The sequence below is a fragment of the Centruroides sculpturatus genome, unplaced genomic scaffold (genome assembly GCF_000671375.1).
Source record: "Centruroides sculpturatus isolate CEXI.00-Female unplaced genomic scaffold, Cexi_2.0 scaffold511, whole genome shotgun sequence".
Lineage (NCBI taxonomy): Eukaryota > Metazoa > Arthropoda > Arachnida > Scorpiones > Buthidae > Centruroides > Centruroides sculpturatus.
The window spans coordinates 504,568-517,813 of NW_019384727.1; the positions used below are offsets into that span (position 1 = coordinate 504,568).

The 13,246-nt window shown below is 29.6% G+C and overlaps 1 protein-coding gene and 1 non-coding gene across 2 annotated transcripts in view; one reads left to right on the forward strand and one right to left on the reverse strand.

Annotated features, from left to right (window-relative positions):
- Positions 1 to 1,985: 1,985 nt before the first annotated feature.
- On the reverse strand, positions 1,986 to 2,077 carry Trnai-uau. The gene is given in 2 exon segments: positions 1,986 to 2,021; positions 2,040 to 2,077. It is a non-coding gene; the product is annotated as a tRNA-Ile (tRNA).
- Positions 2,078 to 6,875: 4,798 nt separating this feature from the next.
- LOC111628137 (ninein-like protein) overlaps positions 6,876 to 13,246 on the forward strand; it is a 29,524-nt gene continuing 23,153 nt past the window's right edge. The window contains exon 1 of the mRNA XM_023371868.1: positions 6,876 to 7,093. The gene's annotated coding sequence lies outside the window, so the exon portion shown is untranslated. The remainder of the gene's footprint in view (positions 7,094 to 13,246) is intronic.

Sequence of the window (13,246 nt, forward strand, 5' to 3'; positions counted from 1 at the left end):
TGGCAAAATTGAAACAATTTTCGCGAAGGACCATGTGTATGGAGAAGAGAAAAGAAAATTTACACACTGAAGTACTAATAGTTCACGAAAATAATAATTTTCGTGAACTATTAGTACTTAAGTATGTAAAAATTTATTACATTTCATGTTGTACGAGGGTTTTACCCATTTCTCGAACCGTGTCAGAGTGGATCCGTGTTATAAAAGTACCGTGTTATACGGGGGATGGTACCAATTCTCGAACCCTGTTAGAGTGAATCCGTGCTATAGAAGTGCCGTGTTATACGGGGATTACCTGTATAACAATTTCTGTATTAAATTCACTCGTATTTTTATAAAAATAAAGACACTAGACACTTGTCCTTTCATCATCGAAAGCTATAATATAACCACTGTTTCAATTTTAAATATATAAGTTCAAACGATGTGCACAATATCAATATCCGGGATTTGTCATCTTAAATTTAATATATTACTATACAATTTTAGTTTGAGTATTTTGTTTATTGAGAAAATCTGCATTTTGTTATCATTCGAATTTGTTATTATCGTTAGAATTAAGTTGAAATAACTTCAATGAATTCAGTTTATGTATTTATTTTTTATTGAAATAAATACATTTTGAACACTTCCTCTCTCTTAAATTCAATGTGATTGTTGATTGATATCAGAATAAATGCTAAAACTGGATACAAACTGTAAACAATTAATGAAAAAAATTATATATTTCACTACAAGCAGTTGATAAGAAGACAAAATAATAATTATGCTTTAGATAATTAAGAAAAACTGCTTTTAATAAACATGTCAACTACTTGTGGGCCTAAACTTCTAAAACTTGGCCTAAAACACGGGTTCGGGCCTCCCCAACTGTTTGGTCACGTGTAGATTTCCGGGGTTTCTTCGCATTTATAACACCTAAATAGGGACTTTTTTTTTCTCTTTCCGTCCTGTGGGCACTAAGAGGTCCTCTTTTTGCAAGCCCATTATGGGTTCGGCCAGGCCCACAATGGGGCCGTCGGGTGGTGAGGGACGGGGCCTGACATATCCGAACGGAACACCCCCCGAAAAATTTCTGGGGATTTTTCGGATTCGAGCCCGGGTCCCCCAGAGCGGTAGGCCGCTATCCTAAATAGGGACTAGTTTCCCATAGAAAGAAGGGACGATCTATCAAGCCTCTCAGAGCATCTCACTTCGGCAGATTGTCCGTGGATCTCGTTGATGTATTCATTCAAACAATAACTTTTTAATAAATATAATGCTTGATATAATTATTTCTATTTATTTTTATTCGATTTATTTATTTATTTGTTGGTTCTTTCTGTACTTTTCTTTATCATATCCATCCTGGGTTCGGCTAGGCCCACAATAATATTGCTGAAAATTGGATTGAAAACATCATTTTTCTGTCCAGACGTCTCGTCTAAAACATGGAGAACAATGATGAATGACGAGAGGACTTGAAGGAAATGACCAAAAATCAGATTGATGATGATGATGATTAATAATTGATAATAAAGTTTAAATAAGTATAGATAATTTTTTATTTAAGAAGAAGCAGACTCTAACAGTGACAAAAATGAGTAATTAAACAAATATTTTCATACACCTTAATGTTATATCTTCAAATATTCAAAAATATATTTCCAAATTCCTAATTTTAATAGAAATATAGACCAATCATAAATAATCAGAATACATTTGAATTAGAAAATATTCTATATTATAATAATCTCAACTAAATAACTTTGATGATAGAGCAGTTTCTAAATTAACAATTACAGACTAATCTCCGACAATCTATTAATAAATTCGAAATTTCATTTATTTTTAAGATAAGTCATTACACGAAAACTGGTTTATAACAGTAATTACACTCAACCTTACGCTAACAAATACACCAATTACACTCTCTAAAAGACCAAAACAACAATAAATATTTGTTTATATAAACCAGTTGATGAAGAAATAAATTTTAAAAAATATTCCCCAGGTGAGGCTCGAACTCACAACCCCGGCATAACTCACAAGTACTGCGTTATAAGTACCGTGCGCTAACCAATTGCGCCACTGGGGACACGTGTTATCAGCCCTTCTATTCGTTATAGTAGAGTAACTTACTTATCAAACATCAAAACGCTGATGTATAATTGACTTTTGTGATAAATGGTGTCTCTTATCGTCACACCAATCGCTTATATTATAAATTATCAACTAATATATCATACAAGTGATTAAACTTTTCGTGATAACATGGTAAATACTTGAACAGATTGACATTAGACTAATAACTATAAATGTTATATACAATAAATGAACTAAGGAATTGTCTTTTATGAGAAATTTAATTGCAGAAAAACAGTGTTTAAACGTAATTCTTCGCTAAGAAATTTGGTATATGAGAGTAATAATAGTAACTGTTTGTGTAAACGTATTATTAAATTATACAAGGAAACTGCTGAATAAATTTGCATTGTGTGTTAATTATTTAATCTAAAATTAAAATTTACTTTAGTAATATTCCCAAAAACATAATTAATGACCAAGCAGATGTGACATAAATATAAATGAGCAATAAAAATTAATAAAATTGAATTTTTATTTATGAAAATGACGCGTTTTATGAGGTAATCGGGGGGAGGAAACCAGCGCATATTTTTATTTTCTTTGCTTTTTTAAATGAAAACATTTCAATCAAGCAAGAGAAAATTAAGTAGACTGATTATATCGACTTTATTACGTATAACGAGTAAAGGAAACAAAAAACACCGATACATCCTATAATTCAATTTTATGTTGTCAGATGGCGCTATGTTGCTCCTCATTATTACAAATTACCCTCTTTAAAGAGGTCATAGATGTTTGAAGATCGAAATTGCTCTCAATTTTTCGTAAGGCACAGCATAAATTTATTAAAATCTGAAGTTTATTATATCCCATTAATTTTTATATTACTTACTTTTAAAAAAAAAATCGAAATTTTATAGGGCCATAAAACATTTTATAGTATATTTATTAAAGTATATATGCGCAGTTTTATTCAAAAGTATAATAGATGTATTACACGTGATCGAGGTGATGTCGTTCTTAAGATCGAGATGTGTTTACGATACTTTACCATTGGTTTTAATGTCGATCTATCTCAAAGTACAGTACTGTACTGTACATCTGCATGAAAGCATAAATTCCAAATGGGTTTATTAATAGAGTAGATAAAAGGCCAAAGAATGGGGTTCTAGTTACAAGGAGACTGTTATTACCCACCGAATTCCAACAAACTGGTTTTACTAAGAAAAACTAGTTTAATACATTTTGTATTTTTTCTAGATAAAAAGAATATATATATAAACAGATTTGTAATTATAGTGTAGCTTGACATATTGCTTACACAGTAGAACCTGTTTAAAACGGAACCTGCCAAACCGGCGATATTCGGTACAGTGTGAGTCCGGTTTACACAGGTTTTACTATCCATATCTATATTATATCTTCATAAACTTTGTCCATTGAAAAAAAATCCAGCAACGAGTTGCTTCACTTTCCCGGCAACGTTTGGTGGCGCCATCTGTTATGATATTTTATTTTAAAATTTATATATATATTTTTAACTATTATAAAATGGCGAAAAGCTTAATTTTGAGGGTAGGGACGAGTTTTATAAAAAATTGTAAATGGCAATAACCAGTAAAATCGTCATTTAGTCCCATCCTACTGGAGATACACACGACTCCCTTTATCTCCCCACCACGTCGACCTTTAGTCACCAAAATTTAATAGCATCAATCCTCCTAATAAACAAACCTCCTTGCAAACTTTCAGAAATTTTCGACAAAAATACAAAAAGCACAGGAGTTATTAAGCTTCAAACTGGGTGAACAAAATCTTGCCCCCCACACACACACCAATATTTATATATACAAAAATTATTCCTAAATTTTGCATTTCTCGACGTTTCAAGGTATCGTAACTCCAAAAATATAAAAATCTGGAGGGGGTCATTTTTCGACCGATGGCCATACTTTTCCTCTGTTATATATAACAACCGGGAAGGTAAAAAAAAAAGTGTATCGCGCTAAACAACGCAATGTTTGGACTAATTATGAATAATTTATTATATGATGTCCGATGTTAAGGAGGGGATTCAGGAACCTCGTTAACACAAAACACTCCTGACCTTTTTTTTTTTTAAAGATGCGAGTTTACGAGATAGTAAACTTAAATTTCTTTCTGTGCACTGTTATTGTTTAAGTTAAAGATCAATGTCCTGAAGTTAGTGATGAAGGATTTTTCGATTCTCGTTTTCAAAAATCATGAGGCGAAACCTTATGATTTCCTGTATACTTCGTACTAGTGTTTTACGGTGAAGAGTGCGTTGACTTTCCACATCATGCCAAGGGTCGTTGGCATATCTGCACCCAGCCACCTTGATGGCGGCTACAAGTTAGTTCCGCATTGTCACGTAAAATGTCGGGTTGTAACTGCATTGGCCTGTATTTTCCAATTGAACGTTTTATATGAGTCACGTCGTAATGATTTTATTAGTGTTTTATGTTATTTTACCCACCTAAAAATAATCGTAATGGTGTTCAAGTACGATTTACGCTTCCAAAATAAGGGTGCGTTTTCGCCTTCTCTCTTCTTCTCTTTACTTTTTAATATTAATTTTAAAATTCTGCAAGTTTGATTTTACGAAAGTTAAATTATTTTTTAGCAATTCTCTGTATTAATTTCTTTACTTAAATCAATTTAATTTAAATTTAATGCCCTGTAAACGCCTTAGTAATTTGATTGTTCGAGTAAATTTACTCGTTTTATAACGTCTTTTTAATTAAATTTATCTCGAAAAAGTAATTTTATTATAAATTCTAACTATTTTACTAACATTTTCGATTATTATTGGGAATCGAAGTATACAAAATCACTATAAAAACACTCATTAAGACATTTATTATTGCAGAAAAACAGGATTTATGTTAAATTCCCTATCCAAAGAATGATTTTAATAATAATTATTAGTAAATTTGACCACGTTTGTTCGAGTTTGTCGGATTTTAATGGGGATTGTTATTCGGGAGATGCTTCTAATGGGGATGTTGTTTGGGAGAATCACGTGCAACTCCACTAAAATAAGTACTGTGTTATAAGTACCGTGCGCTAACCAATTGCGCCACTGGGGACACGTGTTATCAGCCCTTCTATTCGTTATAGTAGAGTAACTTACTTATCAAACATCAAAACGTTGATGTATAATTGACTTTTGTGATAAATGGTGTCTCTTATCGTCACACCAATCGCTTATATTATAAATTATCAACTAATATATCATACAAGTGATTAAACTTTTCGTGATAACATGGTAAATACTTGAACAGATTGACATTAGACTAATAACTATAAATGTTATATACAATAAATGAACTAAGGAATTGTCTTTTATGAGAAATTTAATTGCAGAAAAACAGTGTTTAAACGTAATTCTTCGCTAAGAAATTTGGTATATGAGAGTAATAATAGTAACTGTTTGTGTAAACGTATTATTAAATTATACAAGGAAACTGCTGAATAAATTTGCATTGTGTGTTAATTATTTAATCTAAAATTAAAATTTACTTTAGTAATATTCCCAAAAACATAATTAATGACCAAGCAGATGTGACATAAATATAAATGAGCAATAAAAATTAATAAAATTGAATTTTTATTTATGAAAATGACGCGTTTTATGAGGTAATCGGGGGGAGGAAACCAGCGCATATTTTTATTTTCTTTGCTTTTTTAAATGAAAACATTTCAATCAAGCAAGAGAAAATTAAGTAGACTGATTATATCGACTTTATTACGTATAACGAGTAAAGGAAACAAAAAACACCGATACATCCTCNCCATTTTTCTTTTACTCTGATTCATTTCTATAAAGAAAACAACGGAGTATTTCATAAGAATAAATTATAAAAATATCAAAAATATAAGTAAATTTGATTATTGTTTTAGTAAAGCACGTTACACACATTTTAGGGCCTCAAACTGTAAGGATATAGTTGAGGGTTTCAAATTGTGAGGACGTAATTTAAGCCTTCGAACAGCTAGGATATGGTTCAGGACCTAAAACTGTAAAGATATTGTTTAGAATCTTATACTTAAATTTATTATTTGAAGAGGAAGCGACTCTTATATTGTAGCTTAGTGTCACAATAAGTCTAAATCCGGTACTGCTAGAATCATTTGCAAATAAATGACTTTAGAAAAGGCTGTGCATCACCTACTTCTAAGGTCATTCCATATTTAGATATGATTTTTTGCTTCATGATTGAGTTATTAAAATTTAAATTTAATATATCTGATGATAAATTAACTAGCAATCTATCGATTTCTTTAAATTTGTGAATCGTTGTAAAAAAAATACATAATTAAACAACACACACATAAATAAGAACCTATTAAATGAGTACACACCTTTCCTATATACACACGTATACTCATACTAACACACACAGCAAAGTTTTATGTCTACACCAGTCGCTATAGAAGTTCTTGTGTCTACACACGAGGTTTGTCTTCATCACTCTTTACCTCCTGCACCTGGTTGATATTTCCTCCAAGCTAGTTATTGCCTTAATTCTTTGCAACAAATAACACTAGAAAATAGCATAAACTCGATTTATGTTCAACCTTTTAATTTCATTATTTGAAAAAAAAAAAAGTTATACAAATAATTCTCTTTGTATATGGCTTTATTGTATAGAATTTGCGTACAAGAAAGGGAGTTACGAATAGTTAAAACAGAAGAGAAATACGAGTAACGTCTACATTGATAAACGTTACGTGTGTTACGTTTAATCAGACAAGAGCGCATGCGTAACTTAGGTGGCGCTATAAGCAAATCTCTTGCCAGGTGTTTAGTGGCGTGGCGTTGTTGACACTTTGCACTTAGCGATGTGATACTATCGTCTCGGCCATTCATTCGCTAACTGGATTCGTAAGCCACTTGTGACTAGTGACAGTATTTTCGATAGAGTCGACTGTTTAACAATACAGGAATATATGTGAATTGGAGTCATCGGTACACATAACTAAGAGTCTATGATGTAACTAGGTGAGTGATATGACTCATTTACAGTTTTATTATCTCTATGGCATTTAAGTTTATTACGAAATATTATTATTCTAGTTAACGTGTATATATTGTTTCTATTATTCGCATACTTATCTATAGAATATTCATGTTTAAAGTAATTAAAATGCATGCATTTTTATCAATTTTACTTATGTTGAAAACAATGGTTATCGAGTTTTTAGTTTATTTATACGTCGCTCATTTTCCTATTGTTATATATGAATTTTGATACGACTCTTCGTGTTATTTACGTGCGTATTATATTACGTTTGAAGAGAGCAATTCGATTGTTTTTCTTTGTTGAATTTTTTTTTAAAAGATTTGTTCGATAAATAACTACGTAAGAAAAGTTATTGTTCGAAGTAATTTTAACGTAAAATTAGCGTTAACATTTATTGTTTGGCAAAACAATAATGTTCGAGTCGTCGCACTCGATATGGAAAAGATAACCTTGAAAATTGTCTTTTCTTTACGAAAAATGGTCCGTACAAATTTTGAAATTTATGCTGTTCGACGACCGTAAAATGAACGTTTATAGTTGAAACACTGCACTCCTTTTGCTTTGGTTTGAAATGCTTGGATGCGAACGAAGTTATGCGGAAGGATTGCTTCGTTTCCAGTAAATCTTTCATCAGCACAGAATCTACCTAATAAATGTCGCCTTTCTGTCAGCTTAACGCTCTGCAATGAAGACAGAATCGTGTTTTCGGGAAGCAAAAAATAAACTTTTTTTTTTTAAAGAAAAGCGCTTTATAATGATGCAAAAATCTCCACTTTCTTATTGTAATTACATCAGAAAATCCGGCTAGAGAAAGGCGACTCGCAATGACCCACTAAACTGTTGTTCAGATACGTGGAAAGTAATTCAGAGCAAGTTGAATAAAGACATCTTGATAAACCTGTTCGAGTTTTTACGACTTGGAATTCTCTTAATGTTACCGATAACAAGTTTTGTATGTAGAAGATATCCATCTCTTACCTATAAATGAGATCACACTTAAAGTTTGTTATATATTTTTTAAGCTAATTATGGAGTAGGAAGTGAATTTAATATTACTAGTTATATGCTTGAGATCATCTTTTAAATTACAGAGAATTCGCATTCTTAGAAGTACAGCACATATGAAATATCTATAAATACTCTGGTAGTCATATGAATTGTTTTTAATACATGCAGTTATCTTAAACGTTCAAAGTTTATATATAAATACCCGAGGAAATATATTATGAAATATATTTACTAATAACTTAAACCTTAGAATAATACAAATAATTATCAGTTTTTGGCCTTTTTAATCGACTGTGCGGAAAAAAAGATAAATTTTTAAGTAATTTAAATTCAGCAGGCTTAAATTTTGAAGTTTTATGAATTTAATTTATTTTTTTTTATGTCTTTATCGCAGATGTTAAGTTGCGCTTCTCGACAATTAAGTTTACTTTTTGATATATCAAAGGTAATTCAAGGTCGGTGCGACTCCATTGATCGAGTGAAATCCGTTGGAAGAAACTATAGAATATTATTTGCTTGATTTATCGTATTTTCAGATATAAATAATTACATTTTTAGCAAATATAATAATGTAAATGCGCATCTGTCGCAACCGTACATTGCAATAAGCATAAGTCGTAAAAGTTTATAATGGATATTTTATTAATTAAACAGTTTTATATATTCTTATACAAGATATGTTTTAATGTAGACTATATTTTCGAAATTATATTTTATTAAAACATTGAGAGTTTATGATTAAAGAGAGTTGAAAATGGTGGCAGCAAACTACAAAGAGCGAACAGTCAATATTAATTACGCGTAATTAGTATTTATTTTGTTGTTATATACATTCTCAATATGCATATATAAATTAGAAATATTTTATAAAATCAAATATATAATCTTATAGGGAAAGACAATAGAGCCATTAAGCCAGTAGACACAGAGGAGCCTTAAAATTTAGTCTGTTAAGTAAACAAAAAACAAAAGTTTCATTTAATAAATCTGTTTGTATTTGTTTTATTGATTTTATTTGTATACTTTTATGACTTTCGGATGCGGGAAAGGCCCCACATTTATGGCTTGCCGAGCCTCATTTTACTTCTCTCAAGCCCTGTATATATATTTATATATATATAATACATTCAAGGTCTCCAGCCTAATTTCTACAAAGGCATTATACATATACAGATAGAGAACAAAGTAAAATATGGCATCTAAGGAGAGGTCTCCCGATACTGTCCAGTGCACCTATGAACGTTACGTACTATACAGTATATAATAAATTTATACAAAATTATTTTTTGTGTAACCGTTATGATAGAATTACGTCAAAGTGATAACTCTGTATCTATATAACCTTATACAGTACCTTTAGCTACGATTAGACTATGATATAGATCATTGAAAGATAACCGATTTACGTAGAGATTATACTAGATTTTCGTTCTACAATTCTAAAATAAAACTCTACAATCAATACAAATTTAATTTTAATTTTACTTATGCCATTTTTAATAATCAAAATAAATTTATATAACGTTCCACGAATGCATATAAAAATATTAAAATAATTAGGTCATCGTAATTGTTTAAACGGAACTTTATATATATTCTTCTACCAAGAATATACTCATCGTTATTTTATAGTTCTAGTAATATAACTTTTGTCAACGGTTTTAATGTGTTTTGAACTTGTTTTGTCCAATCTCCCTCCTTATAACACCAGGAAATCTTTACAATTCTATACAAAAATTCATTTATATTGGCAATATTTTATATATTTTTTATTATAGATAAAATTATTCCAGCTTTAATTATTTTCTGTTCTATACGAAAAATACATTAAATGGGACAGAAGACAGCCCATTTCGTGCAAACACACACACACACACACTCTTATTGATTATATACTGTACTTCGCAGAATGCTGTTGAAAAAGGAGGACATTTTTGATTGAGAACTAAAAAACTAAGTGATAATTTATGGTTCCAATTTTATATATAAAATTTTTTAATACAGAAAAAAACACACTGAAGTTAAATGGAGAAGATAAACTTTAATACAATTTTTTTTTTTTTTTTGCTTTCGTCTCATTTTTAACTTTAAAATATTAGAAGAAATTCGATAAAAGTGAGGTAAAGATGAATAATTCTATAGAAGTTTTATAGTTTATAGCGGCGTAGTGTTATTTACAGTATTTATCAATAGTTCAAGTTACATTTACAGTAGTATTTATCGAAGACAACTGATAAAAGATGATCGTTAAAGGGGTATAAAAATATATCTTTGGAGCAAAAAAATACTTTAAGAATTGTGAAGATAAAATTCTTACAAAGTAGATACGTAAAGCGTACATTACTGTAGTTTATCCCTATATAAAAGTAGGGTTTAGAGGAGGGAGGAATGCTAGTTTATTGAATGATGTGACCATAAGCTACGTATACATTTATCAAGAGGGAGGGAAAGAAAAAAGTATATTTTCTCTAATCTTTATAAAGATTAGAATAGAAGTTGGAAGATGATTTTTCATATTCGAGGTGTCACCATTAAAAGTGTAGATTATCCGGTCGGGTTATTTCTATGTGAGGCTTTAATGGTCGGTCGAACAGTGCGGACGTGTGCCACGTGCGTTGCTAAGCGACCGTCTTGCTCTGCTTGTTGCATCAGCAGTTAAAGTTGCCAATGATAAAACTTCGTAGAATCGTTCTTCCAGGTACGGCCCTAAGCTCTCTTTATTGTTCCAAGTTTATGCCATTTGTTTATAGGTGCTGGCATCTATTTAATGTAGTAAATAAGTGCCAGTCCCTATATTGATTGAGATAAAAATTCAATTTTAATCTTTGATATAAATAAAAAGCGGAAAAGATGAAAAAAAAATGAAGTTATTCGCTAGAAAAGTTTATATTAAAAAAACAAAACGAAAAATATATATATTTTGCTTAATATAAGTCGTGCGTGCATGATGACAAAAATGAAAAGTTTTTATTTAATTTTTAAAATTCTACTTTAAGTTGTAGATCAAATGATATGAAAAGGTAGCAACTACCTATGTATATATGTGTGTGTGTGTGTGTGTGTGTGTATATATATATTAATGAACTTAATATCTTAGTATTGAAAAATGAACAATAAGTTTATGTAAATTTAAGATATTAAGATTTATTAATGTTAGTATAATATTTAATATAATTTTTAGATATGTAAACTTACATTACATTATGTCTTTTAGAAACTAAATAAAATTTAAAATAATTTTAANTTATTAAATAATGTATAGTTGCTTAGTAACTGTTAGTTTCCTGTACGGTATACAAATGAATACATTTATTTCTTGTTAATATCGAAAAATACATGAAAATATAGGCGAAATTGCTGTTTACAGTGCAAAATAATTAATTAAGTAGATATAAGTAAGCAAAATACATTTTATGAAGCAATTTTACATCATTTTTTCGACATTAAATTACTGTTAGAAACAATTAGCATATTTGTAAATAAATGATAATTTACTGAATTAAAATACACGAATTTATTCTTAATTTCTTAGTAATTCAAAAATAATTGTAGTTATAATAACTTAATATTTCATCAGGAAACGGGAAGAAACTTTTTTTAAAAAATTAAATAAATATTCTTATAAAATTTCATGTGAAATTGCTTAAATTGTTTATACTGTAATTGACCTATGCATTCCTATTGTCATCCGTCCGTCTGTCTGTCCTTCGTTAATCTCGAAAACGTAGGATGAAAATCGAGACCGGATACGGAAAGCTTAGTGACCGGAAGCCCCGAATAACTGTACACGAATTTCCGGTTTGTAGCGGAAGTCGCGTGATTATTTAAATTAAAATATGATTAAAAATGCACATTCGATTTTCTTTTTAATTGTAATTAATGTATAGGCCTATTAAATATCGCCAAATAAAATTCTATTCTAAATATTGTTTCATTGTAAACAGAAAATCAATTTCTTTGCTGTTTCATAAGTTCCATTTTATATTTCTGTAAGTAATTGGTTACGAAAGAAAATAATTACGAAACTTTTCACTGAAATTTCCTTCGAATAGATTTAAATTTGATTAAATTATTTCTTACTTTAATAAAATTTGATGAAATATAAACTTCATGCAAATTTATATTAATATTAAATGCTTAGACACACTGCTATTTTGTTTCACAGCATTGATATATTGTATTTTTTTTTAAGGTCTTCTTAAACAATACCTTGATACTTTATACAAATAAAAATAAAATTTCATTCAAATTTATTCAAAATTTAAGACTTATAGTAATGTAAACAATTGAAAAAGGTTTTCTTTTGAAAGAAAATTGTCTTATTTTAAAATGTTTCCTTTAAAAATTGGGAGGAAAAAATGCCGAATTTTGAAGTTTCTAGTATCAATGCATTCTTGGATAAAGACTATGTAAACGCGTAAACAATGGAATGGTAGGATAAAAACTATAATTTAAAGAGGAGAAAAAAAACATTTAATTATAGCTGAATCACGAAAACAAAATGAGTTAACTTAAGTTTAGACAATGTTTTGTGATCCAACAACACAGGATGCTTTGCATGTGAAAATTCACATGCTGAGAATAAGTTAAACCCATCTCATCCCACATGCGATGGATAGATAATTCATTTATTTTACTTTTTGCCATAGGAGTAACTTACAAAATAAGTTGTGTTTTTCTGAAAAATTTTAAAGCATGTAAATATTACATTTTTGTAATTTAAGAAATGTTAAGAAGAAAAATAAGGACTCACAATTTATTATTTTCCAAAATTTTATAGTTTACTCATTTCTTACGTCACATATAAGAACTTATTATTAAGTATCAGATCATAAATTCGGAGATATAAAAACTTTAACTAGCGGTACAGACCATCACTTAAAGCTTATGTTTTAATAGGAAGATGCGGAGTTTTGCCCCTTTAAAAGGATTACAATTTTCTTAATGACTTTCCATGTATTACTTCTATAGAAAAAGTAAACGTAAAAAAAGGTAATCAAGACGTTTTTTATTCAAATTTAAATTGCAATCACGATTTTTATCGACTTAATTATTATGCTTTTTATCACCCAAACCGAAATCTCGGTTTTAAAACGTTAAGAATTTTAAAAGATAGATTGATA